This window comes from Sander lucioperca, chromosome 24 (genome assembly GCF_008315115.2).
Source record: "Sander lucioperca isolate FBNREF2018 chromosome 24, SLUC_FBN_1.2, whole genome shotgun sequence".
NCBI classification, from domain to species: Eukaryota; Metazoa; Chordata; class Actinopteri; order Perciformes; family Percidae; genus Sander; species Sander lucioperca.
Genome location: NC_050196.1, coordinates 14,069,230 through 14,083,363, shown reverse-complemented (window position 1 = coordinate 14,083,363; position 14,134 = coordinate 14,069,230). Strand labels below are relative to the sequence as shown.

The 14,134-nt window shown below is 41.1% G+C and overlaps 1 long non-coding RNA gene across 2 annotated transcripts; it reads right to left on the bottom strand.

Annotated features, from left to right (window-relative positions):
- Positions 1-926: 926 nt before the first annotated feature.
- LOC116044797 lies at positions 927-9,407 on the bottom strand. Of its 2 annotated transcripts, none has more exons than XR_004896653.1 (4): positions 9,121-9,407; positions 3,104-3,205; positions 1,851-1,906; positions 927-1,155 (listed from the first exon to the last, which is right to left on the bottom strand). It is a non-coding gene; the product is annotated as an uncharacterized LOC116044797 (long non-coding RNA). The 2 variants fall into 2 exon arrangements; XR_004103753.1 differs by having other exon boundaries at positions 927-1,124.
- Between the last annotated feature and the right edge of the window lie 4,727 nt (positions 9,408-14,134).

Sequence of the window (14,134 nt, the reverse complement as noted above, 5' to 3'; positions counted from 1 at the left end):
CCTGCATGTTCAGTCAAATATTTATGTTAATCTGCTACATCTGCTAATCTGCCACCAGCAAAGTTTGTTGTTTTAATCAGCAAAAGTGGCCCTGCCAGCCAAAAGTAGAGGTTTCCAATAAAAAGCCAAAAAGACACGGGAGAGATAAACCGTTCAAAGAGATTTGTGTGCCTCTGAGCCGAAGATCGACATTTTGCAATGTGAGTTAGATGAGAAGATTGATACCACAGCCTGGCTCATTCCAAAGTACTGTACATGTCTGTCTGTGTACGCAATAAACAAATGAGGCAACATGGTTATTAAAACGTAAATAGTAAAACATTTTATCAATATCAAAGCTGAGTAAATGATTTTATGGTTGCGATCTTTGTGAATATGGATAACGCAGATCCAATAAATCCACGTCTGCTTTTCCAATATTTAGTTTTGGTATAAAACCTAATTGATTAGCAATAAATCTGCAGGATGTGGCCTTTTTCAACTTTATCGGTCATTAAATCTAAAAAAAATATTTAAGAAAGGTCCCACAACTACAGTAGTTTTCATTTGCAATTGATTACTGTGTCCTTTTTAAGAGATTTAAAAAGTCCTGCAAATCACCTTTAAGCCTTGATTTATCTGGGGATTTTTGACTGACAGCACTCTCTCTTTTCGCTAAAATGCATCTCAGTCATCCAAAACGACATTCAGAAATAAAAGTTTCATAAAATTTGGAGCTTTTTTTGCAACAATTGTAGTCAAGAATAAGTCAAAACAATACTGTCTTCGAGAAAGGTAACAACAATAAAAGAAAGATTTTTTTGCAAGCTGGTTTCTCTAAGCCAGCAGCTCACTCACCTTCATTAGGATTCTGTAGGCACGGTCATCAGGCCAACAGATCATGTTATCGAATAAAACAAACAAGCAATCAAAGTCACATTCATTGCTCCATTGTTTTACATTTTAATCATTTGCAAGACTTAATTACAGGATTGAAATGTAACTAACGAACAAGCAAATTCATTTTCACCTTAACCTTTGAAAGGCAAACCAGATGCAGGCTTTATCCCATCTGATCAATTATGATCTCTCGGCTCAAACGGAATGGATTCCCATGCAAATTCAGCCGGATCAATCTGCATTTCCTGCAAAATCAATGAAACAGCTTTTCCAGACCTTCCAGAGGCAATTGTATGATTAGGAGACAAGATGATAATGACTGGAGAAGTACACTCAACAGATCTATTAAATCAGAACAAAGGAAAGCTGGAGGCTTGAAATATAACTGGCGTTACTACTACAAAAACTACAGCATGTCAAGGCAGAGGCAAAGCAAGAGAAAAACTACTTCTTGTATTCAACTCTTTAAATTCCAAATAGTGAAGCTTTAAAAGCCACAGCAGAGGCCCTTTCCACCCTCATCCCTGTCTCTGTTCTCCCTGCCTTTGATTCCTACTGAGCAGGGTAAAGATGTGAGAGAGGTGGCTGCTTAGGCTGGGTCTCTTGCCAACTGGGCGTCCCATGTATTCTAGAGTTGGAACTATTAGACAGCAAAGGGAGGTGTTGTGTGTGACTGCAAACTGAGCAAAGGCTCTGGGATGGAGAGGGAATAGGATGGAATTTCTCCACTATTAAGTTGTTTAATTGGCATGAGAAATGTAGGTGTGAAGAATATCTTTTCTTTTTTTTTTTTTTTTTTTTAAAAAGAAGCTTTTCAACAGCAACCTTTTTAACGCAATCTCTCAAAATGTAGCTACCACTCTCACATCTGTAAGCTAAATATGAAGCTACGGCCAGCAGGCTGTGCAACAAGAGTATAACTAGTTTTAAGGTGCTGGTAGGCTGGGATTGTTTTTTTTTTTTTTTTTTACCTGTGGGAAGATTTAGGTCAGCCGTTTCTCTCTGTTTCCAGTCTTTTGCTGCATTCCTGTAGTGTCAGAATAATCGGAAAAATGAGTTCCCGACTGGGAGAAATCAGGTCAAGTCAGAAAAACTCGGAAAAAATGTTGGTACACGAGTTGCCAAGTTGACATCATATTACAACATGGCGGACGAAAGTAAATGTTGGGTTGATGGTAAGAAAACGTCTTATGAATTCACGTATTGAACATACATTTTTGTTCACATGTACACAGTGAGTTTATCAGAGGTTTTTCACCTGCAGCAAAACAATGAGCTGAAAGACACTAAAATACTGCAGAGTGATCTTTGGGTTCGTCCTAATAACACCATTCACATAACAGTCATTTCATTAGATATCTTTTGTTTTATTTCCTTTGCCCAAAAAGCAGTCAAATAAAAAAAAAAAAGATTGACTCTCCAAAGCATCATAGTATAATTTGTGTCATTGTAAAATGTAAACTCTTCATCACGTCATTAAAACCCTTGAAATTCCAAGAGAATACTGAGGACATGTTCCTTCTGATTCACACGTTTTAACTAGTTGGTTCAAACATGTTGGGTTCAGGCAACTCAAGGCAACTCAAACATACGTTTAGAAAACCTTTGATCGTGGTAGAAAACTTGCATCAGTTGTATCAGCTGGGAATGAAACAGAGGTGGTTGGAGGGAAAGTCTCATTTTCACTTTCCACTGAACCATTTCAATGTCAAACTTCTGGGCTGTGTCCTCTACATCATCCATGGAGGGGAAATATACGTTTCCCACTTACAGAGGACATCATTTGCAATTTAACACATTATGCTCAATTCAACATTAGTGCATTATACGTGTGTGTGTGTGTGTACAGTATATACTGTGACTGTATATGTCTCTGTAGAATGTAATGCATACTGCTTTGTCCTCCCTGTGAACAACTTTTTCCCCCAACTGATTTGATATGCTGGGAGGGTGGCGGGCTACGTTAAGCGCCATTGTGTTGCCTTGGCCGAGGACTGCAGGAAGTTGTGTTGGCACGAGGCCCAGAAGCAAGGTGAGGACAAACACTCCCAACAAACACTCACTGACAGCCACAAATCTACAGACCTGTACCTGCTACATAGTACACATATGTGGGGTGTGTGTGTGTGTATGTGTGTGTGTGTGTGTGTGTGTGTGAGATAAGTGTTGTGGACGCATGTGAGCACGTGTTTGAGTGTGAATGCACATGTATGAGCAGGCCCACCTTTCATCTTTGCCGAGATTTGGAAAGGCTTCACTTTGCACAGGCTCCTTAATTCTCCCTTAATTCATTTGTGCTCCAGATTCACTTGGCTGCTGGGATAACCTGGGAATGATAATGAAGTGGAGGGGGAAAGAAAGAGATAGAAGTGGGCACACACACACACACACACACACACACACACACACACACACACAGAGAGACAGAGACAGAGACAGAGACAGAGAGAGAGAGAGAGAGAGAGAGAGAGAGAGAGAGAGAGAGAGGAAAACATCATAGCACATGGCTCCTTATCCTATCTCCCCTTTGAATTTGTTCGGAATGGATTTAGGGCTTTTCACAGAGTCTTTTAAGAGAAGATGGATCTTATTAGTGCTGATTGCTAGTCATAGGACGTTTTCTGCCTCGGGAACCCACCTTGCTTAACCCTTTGACAGATGCATAGGGACTGTAACTTTACTAGAGTAGGGGTTTCATAGCATTTTATCAAATATGAATCCGGTATTGACTCCACTTATCAAATGTGAGTCCTTTCAAACGCCTTATCCAATTTGTATTTAGGCTCAACCCTGTTTCAAGACAACAACGTCAGTATTAGTTTTATTTTTTTTTCATGAAAATTCCTGCTTTCTACAATATCAGTACATGGCAACTGTAGTATGGTGATTGAGCAACACTATCACGGTTAAGTTTAGAGAAATACTGTGGTTTAGGTTACTGTAATAAATAGGCACACGTCACCCCGACCTCCACACCTAGCACCCGTTTTCAGCCTCGCTACATAAAGGTCACACTGCTAACTGCATTGGCACTGGATGTCAACATTGCATGTACAGTAAACCGTATACTGGGTTGTTAGTTCAGCTTTCAACATGTACTCAAGTACTGTACTTAAGTACACATTTGAGGTACTTGTACTTTACTTGAGTCTTTTCATGCCACTTTCTACTTGTACTCTTTTAGTCCACTACACTAATCTGACAGCTTTAGTTACTAGTTACTTCACAAATTAAGATTTTTGCACACAAAGCAGATGTAGTTTATAAAAAATGTTTTATTATCAACTGAACTACCCAACAATATAACGGTCTACAAGTCTAGCTGAGATGATTAGCTGATTAAACACTTAGTTGATTGACAGAACTGTTTGGATCATTTACAGTTTCTAAAATGTGTGAGATTTTACTTACTTTTACTTTTAATACTTTTAATTACATTTTCCTGATGATACTTACATACTTTTACTTAAGTAACATTTTCAATGCAGGAGTTTTACTTGTAACAGAGTATTTTTACAGTGTGGTATTAGTACCTTTACTTAAGCATAGGATCTGAATACTTCTTCCACCACTGAACATTTCTAAGTAACTCAAATTAAAAATAAGACTCAATTGAAATCTGTAATTAGCCTTTGTTGGCTTGCTAATTGTCCACAAGTATAACCTGAAAATTAGATCAACAGCATACGATATGACATTTTGATTACAGCTGCAGCCTACTCACTTCTGCAAACCTTACATTTCATACGCTAATTTCACCAGCTTGCTCCAAACACTGGGGGTCCCAATTCAGAACTATTAAGTTGATATGCCTAAATATTATTTTATGATACGCATGAAAGTTTAACTGGAAGACTCCAACTACCAAAATCGAGCCTGTTTCGCCAGAGAAGACTTATCACTCGGTTGGATTGTTGGACTGCAAAAATACACTGCGCACTTGTAATAATAGAGTGGTGTTTGAGAGTGATGCCTTTTCTCTAAAAAGCCATCTTTGTTACAATTTGGCTTTCAGGCAAGTAACATAAAGCTGCTCTAATACATACAGTATTTTATAGGTTAACCACACACACACACACAGGACCCAAAAACACAGAAAGACTGGTACTGTTACAGTTTTTTTCGATTGCTAAACGACACTGGGCACAACTGAAGCCACATGTGCAAAACTCAAACCACAGTCTGCATTACCAAGTCACCTGAACTAAACAGTTCACATCTCCTGCAAAACTCATTCCAAGCAACACAACTCTTAACATGTCTCAAAACAGGCTCAGTGCAGCCAAACACTATGAACACTCCTCATCTAGATAACACACACACTGTCACTCAGAACACACAGAGTAAAAACACTAGCATCAAACACCAATACAGAAATTACAAACTTTTTCATCTTTACAGTTTGAACAATTTGAGTGACTTGACATTACTCAATAGTTTAAGGAAAATATATACCAATTTGTACGTAAGGTAAATAAGAAGGAATGAAAATCAGCAGTTTTCTTCGATGTAGTATTTTGTCTCTAGTAATTTATGGAATTACTGGGAAAAAAACTAAAGGTACATACGTAACAGTAACAAAGAATAGTGTGACTAATCCTGCCTCTCTCCAGCATCATGTGGCAAGTTTTCTTCATCACGTTGGATGTCTGCATCATCTCTAAATACAAAAGAATGTGGTGTTTCCATTGCTTTCACCTCCATTACTTTCTGAAAAACTTTTTTTATAGCTGTGTATATAACCTCAGACATCTTACCTGGACATGTTGGTATCTTTGCTCTTTTACCTGTTATTCTCAAACGGTACAGTGTATAATTGTTTCCTTCTTATTTGATGTTTGTATACAAAAAAAGGCTTTCTGAGCTTTCTCTGTATAAATACCATATATGTTCACTAACTAGTCTAAAACAAGACATCTGCTTAGGCTTTCAGCTAAAATTCCAATCAGCAGTGTTTGATAGGCACCAGATTGAAATCTATTCTGTTTTGAATGCGTGGTTAACAGTTTTGACAGCAGTGTGTTAGCATTTGAACAAAGTGCTGTAGATCCACAGTGTTGTGCACGTTGTGGTTAAAGTCATGGGAAAAGTGTGTAGAGTTTTGAAAACTCTGTTCAAGCAATGAAAAACTAACTAGAGTTTGGTCCACATGAACTGCTGCTGTGCAGACTGTAGTTAGAGTTTTGCACATGTGACTCCTGTTGTGCCCACTGTCGTTTAGCAATCGAAAAAAACTGTAATGGATTTATTGCCACAATGGTGTAAAGAGGCTTACTGGCAGGTACACGTGCAGGGATACAACGCACACGGCAAAAAGGCTGGTTATACTGCAGGGCAGACAAGGGAAAGAAGAAACAGGTGAGCCGGTGGATGTGGTAGTCAGGTGACAGGGGCAGGTGGAAAAGTCTGAGGGCAGCTGGTGGACGGGTAGAGAATGGCAAGGAATGGGTTTGGGGAAGTGGGAATGTTGCTGGAGGGGGGGACGGAGAGGCACAATGTGACAGACTGTAACGTAAAGGGTGTTCATAGTGTATGCAGGGGAAAGCCACTATGAAAGGAACACTTTTCAGATAAACGTCATTTTAAAAAGGTAACGTTACAGACAGAAACTTATTTGTCATTGCGATCAACAACTCACGCGTGTTCTATCAATACCAGGTGTCTCAGTTATGCTTTCTGCATGGACGCTCACAGGGACATGAGCTGACACGGAATTGTTACAAGGAAAAATTTTGATCTTTTATACTCTGTGCAGGTTTCTCCTCGCGGCAAACCAGCAGCTCCTCGAAGTTCTCCATATTTTATCCGCCCATCTGTGTAGTTAGAAAATCTCAGGTGCATAAATCAGACATAAAGTATCACTTTAGTATGGCGTCACTTTCGTACCTGCTCCCCCCTATGACTTATATGAATCAAGCTGATGGGTGCACTAATTTCACTTGTGATCTTTCAATATTTAGTTTGCCATTTTGGGAAAAATGTAGTTACGTAGCTTAGCTGAAGGATCAAGTCTATTTCAGTGTTGTCAGTCTCCTTAACTCTAATTGACTTTGTTTAAAGAGCACAATTAGGTCATTTACCTAGTCAATGAGTTAGTCTCTTTTCAGAATGAATGGTCTGTGAATCGGCAAATCACTTTCAATATCCTGGCATAACTTAATTGAGCTGTATGCATGTCTTGGTTAAATAAGTATTCAGAATGGCTTCAATTACTTCTCTGTAACTAATTGATCTTGCCTGAAACAATGGCACCAATAGAGAAGTCCCAGCAGGACACAGGCCTCCCCTGCAGGAAAGCAAACGCTGCCACTAATTGAAACTATTTCGATTAATGTGGAGCCTAATCAAGGCTAAGTATGCAGCATCACAGTGGGTCATGCAGTCGGAGCGCGTATTCCCATTCTCTCAGTCTCCTTTTTGTTTTGACACAGCACCTCTGTGTTTTGACAATCTCGCCCTCCTCAATACACAAAGCAACAATTCATCCTGCGGAGAAGAGCGAGCAGACGCGAGGAGGGGGGGGGGCTTGCAGCGGGGCCGATCGATAAACAGAGTCGGCGCTGTGATTTATTTACCGCTGTGTGTTATGTAGAGACGAGTGGAGGGAGAAGAAAAGCCTTCTGATATGGCCACGGGCAGCCGACATAATGGGGCCCTCTCAATCTTCAGTGAGTGGCTTGTTGGATTGTCAGGCAGGTTTCCGCCCGTGTTCAAAAGCGCTATCCGATCAAACCCCCGAGACGCGAGCGACCAGACAGATGATTACTCACTGTAAACGATCCAGGAAGGGAGGGGGGGGGGATGAAGAGAAATAACTGCAGCAGATATTGATGACTCAATAGACTCAGTGACAGACGATTCCATTTGTGTCGAGATTAAGTGTTGACTGTCTTGGATCAATCATAATATAGGCCTCTTATTGAGCATAAAAACCATGTTTAATGTCATTAAATCCAGATCTGGCTTTTCGTCCTCCTCTGCCTATTTCCTAGAAGCTTACACATATCTGGCAGCCTGCTTTCTACAGTACGAGCCTGTGAGAAGGAGGCAGAAAGACAGTGGGGGATGGGGATATGAGTTGTTGTTGGTGTTGGTGGTGGTGGTGGTGGTGAGGGGGTGGTGGGGTTGCATGGGTGAACAAGGGGAGATGGGAGAAGAAAAAAGAAACCTCGGAGGCAATCATTTCTGGCAGAGTGGTGGCAGTCAGTTTGGGTGTGTGTGTGTGTGTGTGTGTGTGTGTTTGCTTTTTTTGTACTTTCAGACAGTTTGGACGTGGCCAATGCTCAGCAAGGGCCAATAACAGTTTACAGACTGCTGATGTCATCACATTTTGACAAACTTCTCAATCTGGAGTGACCTTCGCGGTGCTCAAACACACTCACCTCTCTCTCTGCATCTACTCTACTCCCCCTCATCTCTGAGCAGAAGTCGCCAGTAGCAGGGGGTGTTGGGTTTATTACAGGGATTTGACTACGAGAAATATACACTTTACATAATAGCCTGCTTTTATATAGTAATGAGGAATATAGGCTGTTTGATATCCTCTAAAATAAAAGCAAACCTAAGAAAGAAGGGGTTCTGGGAAATGCATAGCAACAATATGAACATTTCTCTTATAGGGCAGCAACTAACCATTATTTTCATAGTCAATTAATCTGTCTATTTTCTCAAATAATCCATTTAATTGTTTGGTTTATAAAATGGTTGAAAAAGACAAAAACAAATCCATGATGTGCATGAATGCAGCTTGATTTGAGTGGGCCCTTATTTACCTATTTATAACATCTAAGAATTACACTTGTTTGTAATATTTAAAAGAGCCAATTAAGGCATAATTAAAGTTGGCTAAAATTGAAGAATAAGGCACATTCATCACGTGACTTAGGCCTACTGCTTCTTACAGTAGTAAGGGTTGCCTTTAAGAGCAACTCTTAAATAATTCCATGCAGTCTATGCTTAGAAGAGGAATAGCCAATCAGGCACAATTACAGTGACACAAACCCAGACTACTGATACCAAGCAGCTTATTCGTATGTAGTGTGTTCACACTGAAAAATAGACTCAAAGCAGACAGTATGCTTACTACAGTAACTACAGTTGATTTTTGAGTGTGCTGTTGATGGACAATATTCCCGTGCAGAGCCGAGAAATGTCGGACACAAATCTGACCCAGACCCGGGTGACACTATTAACAAGTTAGCCTTTATTTACCAGTTGTCAAAACAAAACTTTGTGTCTTACCTTATGTAACATTAGTAGCTTGCTCCTCTGTGCCTGGCGCCTGGCCATCCTCCTTGCCAAGAAAAAGGGTCAAATCCATCTAGGTTTCTGTAATTGCTCTCTTTCTGAATCCACTCCTTATTTCAGTTTAAAAGTACACTTGCTGTCGCGGTGACGGACCATGACAAACGCGGCTCGTTTAGAATCAGCTAGGCAGTGTTGTTGCATCTATCATAACAAACCTAACACCGGCTGTTAGCCATGTAGAACAGAAAGAACTCGTTGCTCGACGTTAGCATCGCTAATTTGCTGATTGGCCTCACCCTTCACCTCCTACGCAGGGGCCCGTCGCTCGCGCACGGTATTTGCTACGCGCGCGCAGGTAGCACACACACACACACACACACACACACACACACACACACACACACACACACACACACACACACACACACACACACACCAGGGGTATTATTGTAAAGTTTAAGTTTAAACTAAAACTAAATTAAGCAGTGAAAACTATTTTTACTAAACTAAAACTAAATAAAAACTGACCTTCAAGACTAAACTGAAACTATACTGCCAGGGATTACAACAGACTGAAAACTAGCTGAAACTTAACTGAAATGAAATCCAAAAGTCAAAAGTAAAATAAAATAAAAACTCATTTCAATTAAAAACTGTTATAACCTTGACACACACACACACACACACACACACACACACACACACACACACACACACACACACACACACACACACACACACACACACACAGCACTTCTATAATGATGAGCATGTCTGATCTCCACTCGGGTATTACACATAATGTTAAACAGACCCAGGACCTGCGGTAATGGAACAGAACACCCGACCCGGACCCAGTTAACGGTGTGGATCTGAACCTGTACGGGTTAGGTTCGGGTCTCGGGTTCTAGGGTTCAGGTAGACCCTTAAACATCTCTAGTATAAAATAGTAGTATTCAGTAGTAGTATTTATGTTGCACAATAAAATCAATGCAATAGGAACACAACAAGAAAAGAAAAAAGAAAGAGTGCAGGTGAGATTAAGTGAACCCCTGGGGACGTATAGAAAGGATCTCACCTAAGGAAGAGAAGGAAAAGAAGTATCATGAGCAATTACAAAAGTCCTGAAAACTACAATTTAAACACAAGTAAGCATGGAATTCAAAAAACAAGCATACAATAAAGGCATTCAATAAATTAAAAGAATATAGATATAATGAGGATGTGTGTGTGTGTGTGTGTGTGTGTGTGTGTGTGTGTGTGTGTGTGTGTGTGTGTGTGTGTGTGTGTGTATATATATATATATATATATATATATATATATATATATATATGTATATGTATGAGTGGTTATGAGAGACAGGAAGGCCAAACAAAATCAGATATTCTGTTCAGATCAGTACAGACAGTTACGTTTGGTTCATCAGACAGGTCCTAAGCCTCTTTTTATAATTTTTGACAGAAGTTGACTGAAATGCATTGTGGATATAACTTCTCCATAGCTGTGCCCACTTAACTACCTTAATTTAAGTGGGGTAACATCTTATTAAATGTTCAGATCAAATGCAAATAGCAACTAAAACCACAACATCAGTCCACAACATGTCTCAGAAGGTGTGTGCTCATCTGTTTCTGTGCTGCAGTCATCCAGGATCTACTCTTAACCAACTTCAGAGGCCTCTGGAGCTGTTAAATGTAATAGCATGCATGCCAAAAGAAATAGGATACATCCGTAATATTGTTGAAGTTTGCAAATAGGTAGTAAAAGTATAGGATTTTTTACTTTTATCTTTAAGTAGTTCTGATTTCTGGAAATGCAAATCCCCACCCTGTGTGAACCAGGATTTGATGTGATAAACCTGTGGAGGAACCCAGGGTTGACACTCACCCCATCAGTCAGGCCCTGTCCTCGCCAACCCCATCTCCCATCAGACTTCCACCAGATCTCCCCTTTCCCTCCCACCCTCAGCCTCATCCTCCCCCACCGCCGGAGGCCTTCGCCCTGGGGCCCACCTGACTGACAGCTGTTGATTTGGATCTCTCCATCACACGCCAGATAAAAGAGGGATTCAGTACTCATTCCTGTTTCTGCCTCCGCTCCATACCTCCCTCCAATCCCCGGCGCAAACGCAATTCCCAGGCACCGGACTTCTACAGGCCCTCCTAATGAAGTCATTCCCAGCACACATGATTGGGTGAGATTGCCACCACACCACCACCATCGCTGCAACTGCCGCCGCCACGATCCCCGCTCTCTCTTCACATCTCAGGTCTCCCATCCCCCATCGCCACTGAGTGTACTCATGTGGAAACAGCAAGTGGTTGTGTGCGTTTTTCTGTGTGCATCCATCCCTTGCCTGTGTGTGGGTGTGTATGTTTGTACATCTGCAACACATGTGGTGTGGTGTGTGTGTGTGTGTGTGTGTGTGTGTGTTCTCAACTAAGCTAACACAGCCTGACTGGCTACTAATTGGATGTCTCCATCGGCAGTTATACACAATGTGGCATTATAGCCGAGAGAAAATCATGTAGGAAACTACAGCTCCAACACGATACACTGTGGAGAAAATAGAAGCAGTTCAGCAGTGACGGATTTTCCTCGCAGAGCAGGAAAAAATCAGATGATGATCAGATGATGGTGTTGGTACAGTATGTGCTGTTATAGAATCAATCACAGAGGCAGAATTCAAGTTATTTCAACCTGTCCGTCACTGTCTCGAAAGATGAAAGGCTTTGATGAGCAATGATCTGGAAAAAAAGTTAGACAGCTAATGAATCTCTCATAATAATAAAAAACACACCTCCACCCACTTTCAAAAAACCTGTCTTTGTAGAGGTCTCTTGCAGAGCCTAATGCACATCACAGTGCCTGATAGTTCACTCAGCGACACCTCCTCAGTAGGAATCCTCCAGAGACAACCTTGCTGGCTGTCAGTCGGTTGGTCTGCCACTCACCGCTAACACGACAGCCCATCCCCGAGTGCCTGTGAACACTACACAAGCGCCACCAATTTGACAACACAAAAAAAGCAAGAGAGTGTTTCTGAAGGTACCCTCCTGTGACGCCGGAAAAAGGCTTGTTTTAAGTTTTTTTCTGCCGAGGGAGGTGGGCTTTGGGAGTGAGGATGACTCACGTCTGACTCCCCGTTAGCGAGGGGGCTGCGCGATCACATGGATCCCATTCTTTGGCGCCTTTGAATCTTGATGATGGCTGCACAGGAGCCTCTTAAGAGAAGAGCTGGAGTGATAACAGCCAGCTGTTAAACCTAAAGAACATCCCTGATCTTGAATATCGAGTGACACCTTGTAGATACGAATGAATGAATGAATGAATGAATGTGGTCTTCAATCACACTGTTAATTATTATTTTCTACCATATCAAAGCTCATTCCTGTTGTGATTTAGAATCTCTGATAAGTGTCAATTAATAAGCCTCTAACATATCATTTGCATGACAATAAATGCAATGCATTAGCAATATGCCAACATCATGCATTATTAAAGAAGGACACCATTAACATAATGATATATTAGCATAATCAAGACCACCATTTGCATGCGAGATGTTCCATACAGGATCTCCATGCATCAGCAAAAGGTGAAGCCAATTCAGTTTCATCTTCAACATCTTCAAAATCTGAACTCTCAGCTTAGTTTTAGTCACATTGCCAGAGTTTATTATTCTAATTTCATGGATCCAGCGCTGAATTGTAGTGGTGGAAAGTACATCATGTAGTCTTTACTTTACTTAAGCAGTTCAACGTGAGTAAAGCTGAATGCAGGATGTCTACTTGTAATAGTTTTTATACTACGTTTACGGTTTAGGACTTATGATTATCGATAATGGACTTGTGTACTTGCACTGTTTCCCATACTATTGTCCCGCATGGACAGATGTCAACAGCATGTAAAAGAAAATAGAAAATGTGATTAATTTCAATCGTGTGTTAGACTACACAATGGGATTTTAATCATTAAATCAGAAAGGTATGGGTTTTCAAGTTATATTCAAAGTGAGGCAATGTGCCCCTGATAAAACAAAGACAAAGGCGCTTAGCATGTGTTCTCCTAGTTAAGATTCCCTCTCAGCAGTAATACAATGTTTCTGAGTGTCTGCTGGAAAACAAGTGGAAGGTCAAGAACACGAACAATAGATGTTGATTCCAATTATGTGTAAAGCATTGAACAAGATGCGCTAATGATGCCGTTGTCGGGAGAAAAAAGGTGTTTATGTGCTACTCTCCCGAAGCCTGTGGAACAGTTTATTAGGCAAAGGCTTTATTTCCATAAAGGCTGATAAGACTTCAAATGATTCACTGAAAAACAGTCCTGGCATCAGCACAGCAAAGCGTCGTGTGTATTTATCTCTCCCGACGCTGGGAGACAATCAAGACAAAGATGATAGCACATTTTGAAATGCAGCGCAGAGGCATAATGAGATTGCAGCTACTTCAGGAACAAAACCAGACAAAATGCTTTTCTTTTCTTTTTTCATAAATGGCTTCTTGTTTTTATTCACTCACACCAAAAAAAAGGCCATCGTTTTCAATTAATGAAGCAGAGAATTGAGTCCGAGGTCCTACGGGATATGGATTAACTATGATGGCTTAAGGGCCCAATCTCACACTGAGTCTGCGCTGCGGTCTTCATGGAGGAATTTCTCAGTGAAGGCCTCCACCAACACCCCCCCACCCCCCACCCCCCACCGCCACACACCTCCTCCTACCTCCAAATCATCCATCCATTCCTCTTCCTAAGGTGAGTTGCTTCAGCACAGACCGCTATTAGTGGTAGGGGGAGATAAAACTGTAAGTGTTGCTCCCAATTAGTGCATCAGTGACCGCTCTGTGCCTCCTCCACGGCGAGGCCTGCAAGGAGGGAGAGAAGGAGGGAGGAGGGGCCGCCGTGCAGAGTGAAAGATTGGAGGAAGGATGACAGGAAAGGAGAGAATGGCATGAAGACGATGGCTTTGGAAAGGAATAAAAGAAAGGGAGTGGGTTATAGAGG